The following is a 19,076-nucleotide window of genomic DNA, read 5'->3' on the forward strand; positions in this document are numbered from 1 at the left end:
ATATTTTCAAGAAGCAAGTTATAGGAAAAGTGTTCTTGATGCCAGTAGGCTGTACCTATGTTATGAACCTGCCTGAGTCGCATAAGATTATATTCTAGAAAAGTTCTTTTTTTCACTAAGGAACTGTGAAATGTATCCAAAATCATTTTGTGTTAAAATGTTTAAATATAATAGATAGCAGGTACATGGTTTATGTATGTATTTTTTAAAAAAATCTCTGTCCATTGTCACTTGCTTCCTCTAGGTGCTATGAATGTGCAAAGACATACTCACTTTCTAGTCCCTTTATGAAGAGGTAAGTATATTCTGATGGTGTGTATCATGTAGAGCTGGTAGTATACTTTTTTCCACCTTTAGCAAGAAAAAAATTGGAATCCTGCATCTTGGAATAGTGATTATGAAGGTCTTAAAATGAGGATGGAAATGAAGTAGATGGAAACCCGAATATTAGAGAACCTTTTTGTAGGCTTATTCAAGCTCTTAGGCTTATTGGAGTTAGGCTACTGTACAGAAAACACATATTTAATAAATTAGATGCATTGTTTGAGCTCAGTAATAATAAATAATCATTGGTGCTTAATAGTTGGCCAGTTTAAATCCAACTTTTCTGGTAGCAAAGAAGGCCAGTCTCAGTTATGCTCATAAGTGAAGACTCTTTAGTCAAAGTGCCATATTTCCTTAAAATGGGTAATAGTATTCATAAACTTTGAGAAACTGTGTTCTTCCTGCATTTCTCCCTCTCTTCCCAAAGTATAAGGGATGTCCGTGACTGATTTCTGCCTTTAAGTATCTCTCCATGACTACATTTGAATGGATTTGTTAGTTTTTCTATTATGTTTTTGAGTGGTGGATATTTAGTCTTTGTGATAAAGTAGGTTAAAATGGATTTTTAAACATTAGTGTAGTTTGAGGACTTCTAGATTTCATAAATATGTTTTTTAATTGGAATAAACTGTCAATATTAAGGGGATGTTGCTAAATATCTAACAAATCTTGCTCTGGATTTCCTTAGTGGATCTCCTGTGCTACCCTGGATCTAAGCTCTTACAAATAGGGTTAGACTGCTTGTGTGTGTGTGTGCTTGTCTCTCTCCTCTGATCTGCAACTGAAGTCTGTATCTATTTGCTGGCAATTTGCTTTGCTATCTATATATTTCATAAACATAGTGTAGGTGTAGGTTTCTCAGGCTCTCTCTAGGGTTATTGTACATGCTTTAATTAAAAAAAAGACAAAACCCTATAATAAATACATGTTCTATATTTTAGCAAATATTTTAACTTATCGCTTCAGAAGAGATCAGATGAACTTTGCAGTGGTTTGTAATTCTTGCAGGTGTTCACTCCTGTTCTGGACTCGTATCTGATAAGGGTAATGTCTTGCATTAAAAAAAGCATTCGGTACAGATGAGAACTACAGTTTGACAATTTATCAAGTTACTAAGAGCAATCCTTGCAGTATGAGTACTCCCTAAAATAAAATAAAATAAAATAAAATAAAATAAAATAAAATAAAATAAAATCCATGTTAAAATACTAGCACTTACTTGGACCAGAACATGCTTGTGTTAAGGGTTAGTATCTAGATAAAAAAGGAAGCGTACTTCACTCGTAGCTTTCATAATGCATCATTATTTTCCTGCATTCAGAGCAGGAACCATATGGTGATATAGGACCAGTCTTACTTTTTTTGTTTGCTTCCCTCTCAAGATGGATGCCACTCTGTCCTTCCATCGAAACTGCAGCATAACTATATCCTCTCAAAGTAAGGGGAGATATTTAATGCTCCCTAAAAAAAAAAATCATTGATTATAGGTTTGTACTGTGACATTTTCACCATGCTCTGGTGATAAGACTTTAGTTCAGTTTCTTCAGCCATAACATAAATTAATCCATATTTTGCTAAAGGCATAGATTCTGTTGCAGCAGGTGCCTCTTCAAGTCCATGCTCCTCTATTAGAGAATCACAGAATTTTTGAGGTTGGAAGGGACCCCTGGAGATCATCTAGTCCAACCCCCCTGCTCAAGCAGGGACACCTAGAGCACGTGGCACAGGGTTACATCCAGGCAGGTTTTGAAGATCTCCAGAGAAGGAGACTCCACAACCTCTCTGGGCAGCCTGTTCCAGGGCTCTGTCACCCTCACAGTAAAGAAGTTCTTCCTCACATGGAGATGGACCTTCCTGTGTTTCAATTTGTACCCATTACCCCTTGTCTGATCACTGGCCACCACCGAGAAGAGTTTGGCCCCATCCTCCCTACATTCTCCCCTCAGGTACTTATTGATCAGATAGATCAATAGATCTATCTGATAGATAGATAGATAGATCTGATAGATCAGGTAAATATCGATCAGATCCCTGCTCAGGATTCTCTTCTCTAGGCTAAACAGGCACAGCTAGCTTAGTATTTCCACATAAGATAGATGCTCCAGTCCCTTAATCGTCTTTGTCACTCTACGCTGGACCCTCTCTAGAAGTTCCAGGTCCCTCTTCAGCCCAGAACTGCATATAATATTACAGGTGCAGCCTCACCAGAGCAGGTGCATATAATATTACAGGTGCATATAATATTACAGGTGCAGCCTCACCAGAGCCGCTTTGCTTTTGGCTTTCACATCGGATTTGAATACTAGGTGGGGCTCGGCTTTGAACCCATTCTCTCTGCACCAGATCAAAAGCTTGCAGAGGGCCTGTTCATCAGTAGCTTGCTCCAGGGATTGCACGAGCCTATTCACCAAATTTCCATAGGACTTCTGCAATCCCTGCTTCGCCATCGTAAATGATGGGGCCTTTCGTTCTGACGGCACTAAAAACAGTGCCTGCTTCCGCGAAGCACTATGCATGGGCATCGAGTAGGTTAGCTGAGTCGTGGGGTCACCATAGAGATCCCGTCCCATAAGCATCCGCACAGTCACACCACACAACAGATCTCCCGAGATGTTACGTGCGTTCACCACCTTTTGGATTTGTTTCTCCCACTCCCGTTCCCATAACAGATATGGCGCGGGAGTGAGGAGGACCTTCGCTATCATTACTTCTCGCCACGTACAACCCAAGTCCTTAGCCGTTTTACTACCCCCAATGGTGGCATCGCAGAGAGAGTCCCCTATCTCCTGCCACTCAGTGGCACTAATCATAAGTTCCAGAGTTTGCAGATGTCCCATCTCTTGTGCCCATCGTAACAACTCATAGAGTTTCTTCATATTCACAGCCGCCTCTCGCTTGGCGAGAATATGCAATAGCAGCTGTGTTGCTGCCTCCCAGTCCATGGTTAAGGCGGTCTTCGCGGAGGGGCCCCGACGGCTCAACCGCCCCCGCCCTTGGACCCCGTGCCTAGCACCCGGTCCCGGCGGTGTGGGTACCTCACACCGGACGCCGCTTCCCAGCTCCTCAATCCTCCGTCACGCCGTAGTGACCCTGGATTTTCCGTGATCCTCCGTCAAGCCGTGGCGACCCGGGATCTTCCGCCCGCGGATCTTTCCCCGTCAGCCGTGGCTATCCAGGATCTCCGACCTGCCACAGCACCTTCCTGCCGCCAGGTCCCGACGACCCTGCCGTTGGGTCCCTGTTCGGGTGCCAGATGTTGGAACCAGGCGCAGGACAACTGCACAGGCCTTTACGGGAGCCGAGCCGGATTACAAGACACAATCCCAATATGAGTTTAGATCTTGCTCCGTTTATTAGCGGAAGCGCGCATATATTTATACCTACAAGCATCTGAGGGATATCCAGGTTAGCTACGATTGGTTGCTAGGGAGGTTGCTATGTCCCGGCCGCATAGGCTCTTTCCCAGCTCTGCAAAGTTGTTTACCCGAAACGGCTAACTACTCTTTCCCACATAGCTCCCCATTCCCAGCCGGCCAAGGACAACTCACTAACGCTCCTCAGTACATTATCAGCAAGGCGCAGGTGGTGCAGATTCTCAGCACAGTGCAGATTCCTAGCACAGTGCAGATTCTCAGCACAGCATTTCTGTGTTTCAGGGACTCTTCACTTAGTCAGGAAAAAGGGAAACCTACTTTGTTCCCTGATCCTGAGGTGGAGGTGGTGATGGTGGTGATGATGGGGGTGTATTGCTCTTTCAAAAACAGCTATAGGGAAGGTGAGTTTCCCCACTTTGTTTTTCCATTTGTATCTTTTTTCTTTGCCTGGGACAAGCAGGTATGAGTCCGCAGAGGCAAACTTCACCAGCTTATTATGTTCTAACTCAGTGTTAAGTCTTTCTGTGTTTATACCTATTAGCATCAGAGAGTGAAATGGAGCTTGTATTCAACTTTGACATTTGCAATTATGATCTGAATTAGAGTATATATGTTAAAAATATCTTTATATGCTATAAAAAGGGAAGCTTTAGAGATTTTTTATTTTTGGGGCTCCAAGATAATGGGAGATCAACTTGATTTCTTGAATTGGTTATATGAAAACGTTAATAGAAATGAACTGTAAGAAATAATGAGAATAGACTCCAGTATGTGTTTTGTAGTGGATGTTCTCTGTCAGTGGCAGCTGAGCTGCTCCAATACTTTTTAGCTGGTGAGGATACCACCCCCATCCACCCCAAAACTGCTGTTCAAGTGGTAAGGAGCACCACCTCTTCTTCAATGATTGTGGTACCATGTGTTGCTGCTAGCCAAGCTTAGTGCAAAGAAAAATAACTCAGAAAGACTTTATTGAGGTAACTCTCAGTAAAGTTCTGGAAGAACTCTAGTAATACTGTTGTTTCTAGACTAGAGTGGCTCCCATATTGTCTGTCCCTGTGCCATGCTCCTAGGACTTACAGTTCCAGGAGGACTTATTAATCTTGGCTTAACCATATGTAAAAAGAGCTGATCTAGGGGTGCTTTGGCTCTCTAAATAAACAATCATCTTAGCTGTATTTATATGGTTGCCATGCTTGGGCTGACCTGCCAGAACCTGAGCTGATCTATATTGTGTTCAGTTTAGGAGGGATCAATATCTGCTTATTTGAACTAGAGGATCAACTGATTGGAAGCTAATGGATTTAGAAGATAGGTTTGATTCTTCTTTTGTTTACTTGGTGTGAACAGGTGTTGTGGTTTGATGGGGGGGGGGGCAAATTTGGTAAGAGATGAATCCCCTTGCGTTCCAGCAGATCCTCAAAGGTTAGAGGGACTGGGGGCAGCTGGACTCATCTCTTAATAGGGATACCAAATACTATGGTAACTATAAGTTCGACTCTGGCAGTACCGGATTCACAGTCTGTCAACTGTAGGTCCGATCGCCTTCCAAACAGCGAATTGAGTTCACAAATAGTATGATCAGCTATAGGCCCGACTCTGGCAGTATCGGGTTCGCGAACAGTCTGTCATCTGTTTCATCAGATCGCCTTCAAAACAAGTAGTCAAGTTCACGAATAGCACAATTTATTCAAATGCAACATTTAGAGAAAGGTTGCAGATGTCAGTACAGGAAATCCTCTACTACAGTGTGGGGTTCTTAGCTAGTGCCTAGTGTACAAATGCACAATCATCACTCACCCAGAAAATAGGAAGAGGGCTCTCAGTCTTGAGGAGTCTCCTCAGGCAGTGTCCTGACCGGAGGGGAAGAAAGGGGTTCAGCCTGTCGACTGATCCAGAAGTTACAATGGAGTCTTCCCTCTCTCCTCTTCCTTCTTCCTTAGTTCCTCTTCCTCCTTTCCCTGTTCCTTCTTCCCCCTACATCCCTGCTTAGTTCACCTTTTATATATATTTTTTTACATTTAGGTGGAGCTTGAGTGGCTCTAGTCATACTTACTTTCATTATTGATTGGTTTAAAAAGTCTCTTGAAAATCTAGAGAGCATGCTCAGTGAGAAGTGGTTGTAACCTTGGAGAGGGAGAACTTTTGGGTTGGGGTTATGTATTGGTATTATAATGAGATTAGAATGAGGAGAAATTTGAGCAAAGTCCATCAGAAGGGACTGATCTGCCACCATTGTTGGCCCAGCACCAGACATCTTATCCTACTATGTGGCTTATCAGCTGCATGGTACGACCAGGTTGCCACCTCTGCAGGGAGTACAACAGAGTTTGGCCGCTGTGTCTTCACTCCGCTCCACCCTCCATTCACTCATCGTCTGCACAGCACCATCAGATTATCCCCTCCACAGGGAATCCAACAAAGTTTGGTCATGGTGTCTCCATTCTGTTCCCCTCTTCATTTACTCTTATTAATGTGTGCTAGGAGGGCAGATTGTGTTGCCAAGGGAATCGTGGAGAAGTAGATTCCACACATACTAACCATCCTGGAAGTGGTAACTGTCTCACCTCAAGCAAGCCTCTGTAATGCCATAACTTCTGTTAAGCCCTAGTTTTTCTCTAAGTTCCCCTTTCTCGAGCAATTCTCTCATAATAGGTTATGGCCTCATTCTTGCAACTGAATCTGCTAGTATGATATGGAGCAGACTGCAATGCAAGATCTGGGTTTAGTAGGTGAAACTGCTAGGATTGCTCCAATGATATGCTCACCGTTGTGAAGGTGGGCACCCCCAGTTACTGGGAAGGAACATGCAGGTTGAAGCCAGCTCAAGCCCATTGCTCCCTTCAATATTCCCTTGTTTGTTGTTCAGGTTTTATCCCCTATGTTGGGCTGAGCCACGTATACACTTCACTCATGCTGGTCTGACTAATCTCAGGGAGACATTCACATTGTTCTGATCAACTCAAGAAGGAATGTTTACATCAATCCACTCAACAGTTACAGCTGCTTATCTGTCAGGAAGGCCATCCTCTGGTGTCCTGTGTGTTGAGATAAGGTCACTTCTCTGTGCAACAGCTGTGATTAGTGAGTTGCATCCTACATGATTCCTGAACTTCAGGGGCATCTCACCTTTTGCCCATCTCCTCTGAGCCTTCCTATACTGTAGCTGTTATTGGTTGGTCACAGCAATTAAAATTTATATATACATACACACACACATATATAAAAGTAGCAGCAAAGCAAACATAATGACTTATTTGGCTTTAACTAGTGTTTATATAGTACAGTATCATGTTGTCTGATAGGTAGATGGCACTATAGCTACAGAAATTTTCTTACCTTAGACTTTAAGGACTATTGTAACACTACCTAAGATTAAAGGAATTGCTGTCGAAGGAAAATATTTTACTTTTTTTAATAGGAAAAAAAACAGTATAATTTAGGTAACTTTATCTTATATTCATTTCTGAATTTTGTGATGGAGTTCGTTTATTATTTCAGCTCAGGAAGTCACTTTATACTGTATATTTTATTATTATTTTCTGGAGAAATGGCAGTACTGTTTAAAAAAGGAGGTAAGTGGTTTCTTTTGAATCAAATGCATAGTTACATATAGACTTGGAAACAGTCCCAAAAGCATGCTGCTCTATCGTATCTGTTTAACAGAATCACAGAATGGTTGAGGTTGGAAGGGATCTCTAGAGATCATCTAGTCCAACCCCCCTGCTCAAGCAGGGACACCTAGAGCACGTGGCACAGGGTTACATCCAGGCAGGTTTTGAAGATCTCCAGAGAAGGAGACTCCACAACCTCTCTGGGCAGCCTGTTCCAGGGCTCTGTCACCCTCACAGTAGAGAAGTTCTTCCTCATATGGAGATGGACCTTCCTGTGTTTGAATTTGTATCCATTACCCCTTGTCCTGCCACTGGCCACCACTGAGAAGAGTTTGGCCCCATCCTCTTTACATCCTCCCCTCAGGTATTTGTACATGTTGATAAGATCCCCTCATAAGATAGATGCTCCCTTAATCATCTTTGTCACTCTATGCTGGACCCTCTCTAGAAGCTCCACGTCCCTCTTGTACTGGGGAGCCCAGGATTGCACACAACAATCCAGGTGCTGCCTCACCAGAGGCAACCAGAGTTGAGTAGAGGGGGAGGATCCCCTCCCTCTGCCTGCTGGCAACACTGCTCCTGATGCAGGCCAGGATCGCATTGGCCTTCTTAGCCATGAGGGCACATTGCTGGCTCATGGTTAACTTATCAATCAAAACTCCCAAATCCCTCTTCACGGAGCTGCTTTCCAGCAGGTCAACCCCTAATCTGTACTAGTGCCTGAGGTTATTCCTCCCCAGGTGCAGGACCCTGCATTTGCCCAAGTTGAACCTCATGAGGTTCCTTTCTGCCCAACTCTCCAACCTGTCTAGGTTCCTCTGAATGGCAGCACAGCTTTCTGGAGTATTAGCCACTCTGCCCTGCTTTGTATCATCCACAAACTTGCTGAGGGTGCACTCTGCCCCCTCATCCAGGTCATTGATGAACAAGCTGAACAGTACTGGGCCCAATAATGACCCCTGGGGGACACCACTGGCCACAGGCCTCCAACCAGACTCGGCCCCATTTATCATGACACTCTGAGCTCTGCCCTCCAACTAGTTCTCAATCCAGCCCACTGTCCACTCATCTAACCCACACTTCCTGAGCTTCCCTATGAGGATGTTATGGGAGACTGTGTCGGAAGCCTTGCTGAAGTCAAGATAGACAACATCCATGGCTCTCCCATCATCCATCCAGCCAGTCATCCCATCATGGAAGGCTGTCAGGTTGGTCAAACATGACTTCCCTTTGGTGAAACCATGCTGACTACTCCTGATCAGGTTCTTTTCCTTGACGTGCCTAGAGATGGCCTCATGGATGAGCTGCTCCATCAGCGTTCCAGGCACGGAGGTGAGGCTGACCAGTCTGTAGTTTTCTGGGTCCTCCCTCTCACCCTTTTTTAAGACTGGAGTGACGTAGGCTTTCTTCCACTCCTCCGGCACCTCCCCTGCTCTCCATGACCTCTGAAAGATGATGGAGAGTGGCTGAGCAATAACCCTCGCAAGTTCCCTCAGCACTTTTGGGTGCATCTCATCCGGGCCCATAGATATATGGGTGTCCAGTTTGCCTAAATAATCCCTAACCCAATCCTCCTCGACCAGCGGAAAGTCTTCCTCTCTCCCGCTTCTCTCTCTTGTCTCCAGGCTCTGTAGTTCATGGGGACTAGCCTTAGCAATAAAGACTGGAGCAAAGAAGGCATTTAGTAACTCTGCCTTTTCTGCATTCTCCTTCACCAAGGCACCCTCCCCATTCAGCAGCAGACCCATGTTTTTCCTAGTCTTCCTCTTGCTGATGATGTATTTGTAGAGGCCCTTCCTGTTGTCCCTGGCATCTCTCGCTAACTCTAATTCCAGATGGGCCTTGGCCTTCCTCGTTGCATCCCTGCATTCTCTGACAGTTTTCCTATATTCTTCCCATGTGGTCTGGCCCTTCTTCCACATTATGTATGCTTTGTTCTTCTGTTTAAGTTTTCCCAAGAACTCCTTGCCCATCCACGCAGGTCTCCTGCCCCCCATCTCATAGGGATGCACTGATCCTGAGCTCAGAGGAAGTGGTGCTTGAATTTTAGCCAACTCTCCTGGACCCCCTTTCCTTCTAGGGCCCTGGCCCAGGGGATTCCTCCAAGGAGCTCCCTGAAGAGGTCAGAGTTAGTTCTCTTGAAATCCAGAGTTCCAATCTGACTTCTTGTCCAGCTTCCTCCTCACAGGATTGTGAATTCCAACATCTCATGATCACTGCAGCCAAGACTGCCCCCAACCTTCACATTTCCAACCAGACCATCTCTGTTTGTTAGTACAAGGTCTAGCACTGCCCCTCCCCTTGTTGGCTCATCAACCACCTGCATCAAGAAGTTGTCTGCAATGTTCTGCAGGAACCTCCTGGACTGTTTGTTCCTAGCTGTGTGATTATCCCAGCAGACATTGGGGTGGTTGAATTCCCCCATAAGGATCAGGGCCTGTGATTGTTAGGCTTCCTGCAGCTGCCTGTAAAAGGCCTCATCCACTTCCTCTTCCTGGTCAGGAGGCCTGTAATAAACTCCCACGACAGTGTCAGCCCTGCTGGCCTGCCCTTTAATCCTCATCCACAGGCTCTTGACCTGCGCTTCATCCTCCCCGATGCTGAGCTCCATACATTCCAGTTGCTCTCTCACGTAAAGAGCAACTCCGCCACCTCACCTTCCTGGCCTGTCTTTCCTGAAAAGCCTAAAGCCATCCATGGCCACATTGCAGTCATGAGAGCTGTCCCACCATGTCTCAGTAATTACCATGAGATCATGGCCCTGCAATCGCACATCCATCTCCACTTCCCCTTGTTTATTCCCCATGCTGTGTGCATTTACATAGAGGCATTTGAGTTGGACTCCCAATGTGCCTCTCTTTCTAGCTGGGGCGGCTCTAACTTGACTATGTGGGCCTTTGGTATTTCTCATATTTTGCTGTTCTCCCTCTCCAGGCTTTGGGCATCCTTCTCTGTCTCTGGAGTTAGGCTGGTGTGAGTGGCATGGCACTGGGCATAACTGGGGTATTTTCTGTTCTCTATGTGAAGGTTGTTGTTGTTGACACCAACTCAAGGGCATTTAATGGCACTCCTCTTTGCTTTCAGTGTTGCAATGTTATTTTTTCTCTGAATACAATAAAAGCACTACCTTAAGGAGTTACTGAGAGATTGTTCAGTTGCATTTCATTCTGGTTCTTGCCTAGTCCTGTCGTGAAGTTTCATTGTACCATAGTGTTTATAATTTCCTCAGTGTAGCAGCCAAATTAATAATTGCAGGCTATTCCTTTGATTTTGAAGGAGCAAGTTAAAGAAGTAGTATTCATTATTTGTCTTTATAACAACTGGCTATTTCCTTTGTGAATTGCCTTCCTTTATCAAGCTAAAATGTTCATGTGATTTTTCTTTTGCTGTAAAGTGATGGAAAAATATTTTTTTCTTTTAGGTTGAAAAATATGCAAATATTTTGGAGATATGACAGATTTCCTTCTGAAAATATTTTGCAAACTCAGTGAAATGGAGAGCAGATACTTTTAAATATATTTTGAGAATAATACTGTTTGCTGTGAATTTTCAATCCCAAATCTTCTTTTTAAGAGACTAGTTATTTATCTATATAGTCCATAGCTCATGGTTCAAGTGAGCTATTTCTTCTGGCATTCTCATTTGTGCCGATAATTGATTTTTTGAAGTCTTTTTCCACCATATGGTACCAGAACTACTTGAATTTTTGAGTCTTTTTCCTTTTCTGTAGTAAGTGTGTCCTTTCGTAGAAGGATGTTACATTGGTCTTTCCTCAAGTTCCCTTTTCTTCTAATTCTTACAGGTTTTCCCTTTTTTCTTTATCAAAAATGAATGTTTCTTTTTCTTTTGAATTGTCTTGAATTAATAAATGTAGGTAGTGTTAGGAGAGCTTAGTAGGTTGATTTCTATGTGGTGGCTAGATTTTAAGGAGTTTTAGATGTTAACTTTCAGAATATTTTTCTGTTTTTTTTTTCCAGGTCTCTGGATGGCAGACTCTGAAAAGAAATGCAGTTTTAAGAGGTATGCCTGATGTAGCCCAAAATATTCCTGACCAGCATATACACTAATGGTAAAGTCACTCCATTGGCGGGTGCAGGGTGGGTCTCTGCTTGTCCTCTTTTTCTTTGAGTCTACTCTAATGAGTTTTCAGTATTGAAATCTCTGAAAGCTTCTTCAAACCTGTCTCCTCAGTGACACTACTGAGGAGGTCTATAACATACTCCTTACCCTTCTAGTTGATAGTTTTAACAGGACGTTACCTTAATAGAGAAAGTATAGCATACTTGACTACCTGACACACAGCTACCTCCTTCCACCTTCTCAAGATGTGGATTTTCTTTAAGTTGGGAGTATACTCCAAATACCTTTGTAGCTTCCCCTACTCCCTTGCTCCCTTGGCAGAACACTTGGGCTGTCAGATAGTCAGGCACTGATACTGTTCCAAACATCAGTGTAATATAACATGACATTTTATGGAACCAAAATGAAGAAATACTAATATCTGTCTAAACAATCATTTTGGCATATTGGTTGGATATTTGGATCTGATTGTATTTTGTTTTGCTTTTATATGCTATCTGTTCAGTGGTCTTCCTCTTTTCTTCTCCAGTGTTGATATGTTGTTTCGGAATAATTCACTGCTTTACAGATGCTAGCAAAAGCAGTCTCTAAAAATTAAATTTGCTATTTCTCTCCCTGTCAGTTTCAGGATTCATTCAAGAAATTGTAGGGAAGCTGTTCCCTTTCTTACAATTTGGAATAGATTCTAGAAAAATAGTTTTTGTTTCTCATTCTTGCAGAAATCTAGATCTCACCTAATCTTTTTAGTGCTCTTATTCTATTTTTTAATAAGAAAACTTTTCCTTTTCTTCAGAACTGATTCAGGTTGCTGAAACTTTAGGTCTCCTATTTTTAAGGCAGTCACACTGGTGTTTTTTTTGTTTGTTTGTTTTTGTTTTTGACTAAAGAATAGTTCCTAGTGACAAAAAAAAAATAGTACTTCTCTCTTGCATTAAGTGGCACTTCACTGAACTTCTGGTGTCACTGGCTTCTATGCTCTGTTTGTGAGAGTCCTAAAGAGTGCTCTACCCTGCAAAGGGCTGACTTCTCACATTTCTAGTTTCCTGCTTTCTTTTTCACTAACTGAGACTCAGATTAATTTTAAGAGGTACCCTCTATCTGAAAAAGGCTTTGTCATTTAAAAACCATGCAATTAGAGTGGAGAGTAGCTTCCTGTACTTCCAGTAACGGATTTGAGGATAGGGGATCATGTTATGACTCTGGTGCTCGCTTACTGTCTGGGTTAACAGTAATATTTTTCTGATCAAATGTCATTACTTAGTAGATAAATAATTTCAGACAGTTATGTAGAGTACTTCTCAGTTTAAGAGTTTCTGCTGTAGTAGGTTATTTAAACACGTAACTGAGTAGCAAAGCTAATATACCTTTGTATCCTACAGATTTGTCTTAATTGGCTATGACTGAATTTTTAAACAAGCTATGCTAAACTAAAATTTTTCTGTTCTTATCTGCTAATCACTAGAAAACAAATATTTTGGATAGAGGTTTCGTGGCAGCTGAAAGTTTATTGTATTCAGTTGTGGAAAACAGACATTTGAAATCTGAGGATGAAGTGCAAATGTTCAAATCCTGGACTCTCCTCCTTGGTTGTCTGCTTTTATTTAAGAACATAATTACCTCAAACATAATAATCTTACTTATCTTTGAGATTTCTTCCTCTGAACTTGGCTGCAATTGTGTGAAAGATTCAGAAATTCTTGGGCATGCATCTTGAGAACGCACTGACTGGTCATGTAAGCATTGTTACTAAAGGAAACCAAGCTAAAACCATCTTTGGTTAATATATAGGTGTGTGTTTGCCATATTAACTCCAGTGCAGTTTAGTGAGTTTATAAATCAGTGTCTAATCCAGAAGCCTGAATTTGGATATGTGATTTTTTAAAAAAATTAAAAATAGCAGTTTGATGCAAGAAGACTTCAACCTCGGTGATGCTTTGAAAAGGTTAATTTATACTCTCTCCTTGTTGTAACTTAAAGCTACAGTATCTGGCTTTAACCTCTAATCTTTTTATGCTAGTTGTCTTCTTAAAACAACCATGTTTTAAATGTTCTGATTGTGCTATCTTAATTAAGTAGAGTTGATTTCTATGCAATTATGATCAGATACTGTTTTCTTCAAGTACTCAGTGCAGCTTGAGAATAGTCCAAAGGGTAAGAAAATAGGCTTTCATATCACTTAAATAGACTAGCGCATGAGGTATTTGATTCCCTTCTTAATACGGAAAAAAGCATATGATTTCATTTGTTTTGCAATTTTAAATAGACTGAGCTTTACATGGGCACCATAATATGTTCAAATTCTCTCTCTTGTTTAACACAGGCCATAGGACTTCCCTCAGTTATAATTCTTGTTTGAACTATTGGATAGTGTAATAAGTTATGTTTGAATGTTGCAAGCCACCTTACAGTTTATGAATACTATAAATATATATTTACTATTCAGAGGTAGTTCTTTTTTTCTTTTTAATTTCAAAATTAGGTTGTATTGCTTGCTCTGGAAAAGTTTCTGGATTCACACTTGGCTTCTTTTAGAACAAGGTGCTTGCTGATTAAGAGGCAGGAAGATGGGATTTTTACAGAGCTTATTGCCTGAATTCCAAAATAGGAGGTGTAGGGGGGAATTACCTTCTATCTTGTCCCCTTTTTTGAAAGATTGTATGGTAAGAGTTGAGGAAAGCTTGGATTTGCCTAGAGAATAGGGTTACCAATCTGGCTAATATCAGTCTTTATAGTCAACTTTGTTTTGGACCTTGTATAAGCTTGCTGTACAATGCTGTTTCTTATCTATCTGTCATGTTAATTGTCTGTGCAGAAAGTGTCAGTAGCCTGAGCAGAAGAATGTTACTTCAAGAGGAATTATCCAGAGAAATCTAGCTTCAGGAAAACATGCTTTTATTCCACTCTTTCTGATAGACGTTAATGCTGGGTTAATTTAAGATTTTGAGACTCTTATCTAGACACTAAAAGAGGTTGCTGAAACCTTTTAAAGGGTATTGAAACTGTTGGAACATCTGTCTTGATGCTTTTATAGGAACCCATCAGTAGAAAAAGGATTAACTGTGGGTTTTTGTTTGTTTGTTTTGTTTTTGTTCATAAATTGATAATCCCAAAACTAAGTAATATTTCAGCTGGAATTTGTAAACTACTTACTTAGACTCATTAAAATCTTAGACTTCAATAAATATTGAATTCAGTATTGGTAACAGAAATAGCTTTCATTAAACATCAATACAAGAAGTCTGGGAGTATATTCATAACAGTATAAGTGAAATTAAGATTAACACTAGTGTTTTTAGGATTTATTTTTAGCATGTCTTTATGATGAGGTGCTGTCAAAATAGTTCAACCTTAATAGCTTTGTATTTTTGTATGTGCTAGGTTGCTTATAATTTTTAATTAGGCATAATTCAAAAGATTTTTCCTTACAACAATGTATTTCTCTGTTTATGCATAGTTACAGGAAAATACATTGGTAGCGATTTTATAAAATCTGGTTTGTTTTTAGATGTTTATTTGAACTTTTGTTGGACATTAGATCATAGAACACTTGAACTTTCTCACCGGAACAGACCTGTTGTTCAATTAACCCAGTGCCCTGTCTGAGGTGATAGCTGTTAACAGATGCCAGATAACAATGTGTAAGAAATTGCATGTTAGACATTTACTCATACAGAGTTTCTTCCTAAGTATTGTCAATGATAGCTTTATATCTTGAAGCATGACCATTTAAGTTTCATAAATGCATTAGTTAGGGTGAAAGAATGGTTAATGGGAGATGATCTAATTTGGTTTGCAATATGTACTTTCCTCTTATGCGATACAGAACAGATCTGAGAAATTACTAATTACATTTTTCGTAAGGATTTTTAAAATTGTTTGCTATTCTTATCTTTAACTTCTCATATAAGGTGGTAATTTGAGTCCTCTCATTTCTTCTTTATGTATCTATGTATCTCTTTTTTTTTAATAATTGGCTTCTCTTTTCCTCTCTAAACAAAACATCTCAACTCAAATGGGAATTGCCTCATGGTTGGCTTAGAACTTCCTGTTTCACATGTTACTTTAAAGATAATTGAAGAGTATTTTTGAGTGCTAAATCGATGTTTCCTCTGCAGGCTTAAAAAATATATATGTTGGGAAGCACAGTCTGTCTCCAGAATCTAGGTCAGTCAACATTTCTAGTCTAACCAAACTCTTTGTAATGTAAATTTTGCTACAAGCTTCTTCCTGCCTTTCTAGTTACAAGTATATCTGTCATTGCTTCTAATACAGCATTTTAAGGCATTTCACTGTTATGGTTTAACTATTTTGAAAAATGTTGATGCATCCAAATTCTTTGACTCTTCTGTGAGCAAAGGATAACCCATAACTTGAGTCATGTATGGCTCAAGCCTGCAAGATGAAAGCTAAACTGAAATCTGATGTTGCCAACTTACATATGGACCTTAAAAAATGGATTGCCTGTCAGAGATTCATCTTGTGCTGAAGGCTATATGTCAGGACCTCTGCACATGTTGTTTGTTCTGTGGTTTTAATAGCTGCATGTTGGCAGTATGGGTCAGACCTTCTAGGGAAATCTCTTATTGTGGCTTGCATCTTATTTTGAAGTTGAAGTGACTAATGTCCTGGAAGAAGTTGCTTCTGTACCTCTCCTTCCTGCTAATAGTTTCCAGTGTTCATTCCTTAAATATTTACTGAGTTTTCTGTTTGGCTTCTTAAAAGTTCTATAAAACCATCATCAGGTTTGTTTACTGCTTAAGGTGTAATCAGGGGATTCTACTGGATGTATATTTTTCCTTTACCAAAAATTATCTGTTTTTTATTTCTCATTCATTCAATGGATGTTTGTCTAGTTGTATATATTATCTTTGTTATCCTCTGTTTCTCTGACAAAATTTGCTTTAATTAGGCTGTCTATTTTTCAGCATTTTATCTTCTTTATAGTTATTTCACATCTTATTATATTTTGTCCTATCTGAACTCCTACAAGTTAGAGACTTTTTTTTTTTTTTAGTGGTACATAATATGATGCCTTGTTTGGCAGTGTTTCTCTACTACAGTAGGGGAAAAAAGGTCCAGTGTTCTCTAGAAAATAAATTATTTCATTATTTCAGTTCTCACCATAATTTCTTTAGCTTCTCATCTTAGTTAATGCTTGAATTCACTCCTTGGTAATCCCTGCACACCCATAACTTTTGTTGAATTCCTGCCTAGTCAAATAACTAGAGTTTGCATTTGTTTTTTGTGCCTGTATGTTTGCCATTTTAGGTATTCTTTTAGCCTTGCTAAATATTTTTACCTATTACAAAATATGCTCTGCATTGCTTTCAAAAGGTTTGACAGAAGGGTTGACAGAAGGGTAGCAGTTCAAACGACTGCTACAGTTTAAAGCCATCTCTTGAAGAATTTCTGAGGAACGGGCATAAATAGCTTTTCCCTGGTGCTTGAGAAATGTCTCCAATACATGCAGCTTTTTTTAACTGGAGACCTCATATACTATCTTGAAACTGTTAAATATGTGGCTGCTCTTCTTAATTATAAAATAAGGATTGGAAAAGAATGTAATCAAGTTATCTGGTATAGGTTCTGATCTATCGGATATACTGTGCAAACAAGTCAAATTTTCCTTCTTCCTTGACAGCTAGTTACGAGGTTAATGAAATCTCAACCATAAAACTAATTTGGGTTCTGTATCTTTTACTGCTTCACCCGAAGACCTGGATGTAAGTCTGCAGTTACTCTTATATCACACAGTGTAACTCTTCTTGCTCTCTTCTTGCCCCTTTCAGATTCTGCTTTCCCTCTTCTTCTGCCTTTTAGATTCGCCTTGTGCCTTTCAGATTCCTCTTGCTCCCTTCTTGCATTTTTCACATTTCTCTTGCTCGCTACTTGGGGTTGGACTAGATGACCTCTAGAGGTCCCTTCCAACCTTAAGCATTCTATGATTCTATGATACTTGTGCCTTTTGGATTACTTTTGGATTCTTCTTGCCCCTTCGGGATATTTCTTGCCCTCTTTTTGCCCCTTTGTGATTCTTCTTGCACTTTTCTTGCTCCTTTCGGACTCTTCCTGCTTTCTTCTTTCCCCTTTCAGACTCTTCTTGCCCCTTTGGGATTCTTCCTGCCCTCTTCTTGCTCCTTTTGGATGCTCTTTAGAGAACACTTAGGTAAACTTGATACCCACAAATACAGGGGCCCTGATGGGATGCACCCAAGAGTGCTGCGGGAGATGGCAGATGTTATTGCTCAGCCACTCTCCATCATCTTCGAAAGGTCCTGGAGAATGGGGGAGGTGCCGGAGGACTGGAAGAAAGCCGCGTCACACCAGTCTTCAAAAAAGGCAAGGAGGAGGACCCAGGCAACTACAGGGCAGTCAGCCTCACCTCCATCCCTGGAAAAGAGATGGAACAGCTCATCCTGGCTGTTGTCTCTAAGCATGTGGAGGACAAGAAGGTGCTTGGGAGTAGTCAGCATGGATTCACCAGGGGGAAATCATGCTTAACTAATCTGAAAGCCTTCTATAATGGAATGACTGTATGGGTAGATGAGGGGAGAGAGGTGGATGTCATCTCTCTCGACTTCAGCAAGGCTTTTGACACCGTCCCTCACAGCATCCTCTTGGGCAAGCTCCAGAAGTGTGGGTTAGATGAGTGGATGGTGAGGTGGATTGAGAACTGGCTGGATGGCAGAGCTCAGAGGGTTGTGATCGGTGGCACAGAGTCTAGTTGGAGGCCAGTAGTTAGCGATCTCCCCCAGGGGTCAGTCCACGGCCCGGTCCTGTGCCCCCTCAGCAAGTTTGCTGATGATATGAAACTGGGAGGAGTAGCTAATACCCCAGAGGGCTGCGCTGCCATCCAGAGGGACCTGGACAGACTGAACAACTGGGCGGTGAAAAACCTCATGCAATTCAATAAGGCCAAGTGCAAGGTCTTGCACCTGGGGAGGAATAACCCCAGACGCCAGTACAGGCTGGGGACTGACCTTCTGGAGAGCAGCTCTGCAGAGAAGGACCTGGGTGTCATGGTGGATGACAAGTTGACCATGAGGCAGCAGTGTGCCCTCGTGGCCAAGAAGGCCAATGGGATCCTGGGGATGCGTTAAGAAGAGCGTCTCCAGCAGGTCGAGGAAGGTGATCCTTCCCCTCTACTCAGCCCTGGTGAGGCCACATCTGGAGTATTGTGTCCAGTTCTGGGCTCTCCAGTGCAAGACAGATGTGGAACTGCTGCAGACAGTCCAGCGCAGGGCTACGAGGATGATCAGGGGCCTGGAACATCTGCCGTATGAGGGAAGGCTGAGAAAGCTGAGCCTATTCAGCCTGGAGAAGGCTGAGAGGGGACCTGATCAGGACCTGATCAGTGTCTATAAATACCTTAAGGGAGGGAGTGAGGAGGATGGGGCCAGCCTCTTTTCAGTGGTGGCCAGTGACAGGACAAGAGGAAATGGCCACAAACTGAAGCACCAGAAGTTCCACAGGAACTTAAGGAAAAATTTCTTGACAGTGCGGGTGACAGAGCACTGGGAGAGGTTGTGGAATCTCCTTCTCTGGAGATCTTCAAAACCTGCTTGGATTCAATCCTGTGTAACATGCTCTAGGTGACCCTACATGTACAGAGGGGTTGGACTAGTTGATCTCTAGAGGTCCCTTCCAACCTTAATGATTCTATGATTCTAATGATGATTGTAGAAAG

The 19,076-nt window shown here is 41.7% G+C and overlaps 1 protein-coding gene across 1 annotated transcript in view; it reads left to right on the forward strand.

The window, feature by feature from the left end:
• Positions 1–207: 207 nt before the first annotated feature.
• Positions 208–19,076, forward strand: part of LOC104567771 (polycomb group RING finger protein 3) — a 69,546-nt gene continuing 50,677 nt past the window's right edge. Inside the window, exons 1-2 of the mRNA XM_088532770.1 lie at positions 208–295; positions 11,287–11,329. The gene's annotated coding sequence lies outside the window, so the exon portion shown is untranslated. The remainder of the gene's footprint in view (positions 296–11,286; positions 11,330–19,076) is intronic.

Source organism: Tinamus guttatus, unplaced genomic scaffold (genome assembly GCF_059628265.1).
Source record: "Tinamus guttatus ecotype Peru unplaced genomic scaffold, ASM5962826v1 Tinamus_guttatus_pri_ptg000471l, whole genome shotgun sequence".
Taxonomy (NCBI): Eukaryota; Metazoa; Chordata; class Aves; order Tinamiformes; family Tinamidae; genus Tinamus; species Tinamus guttatus.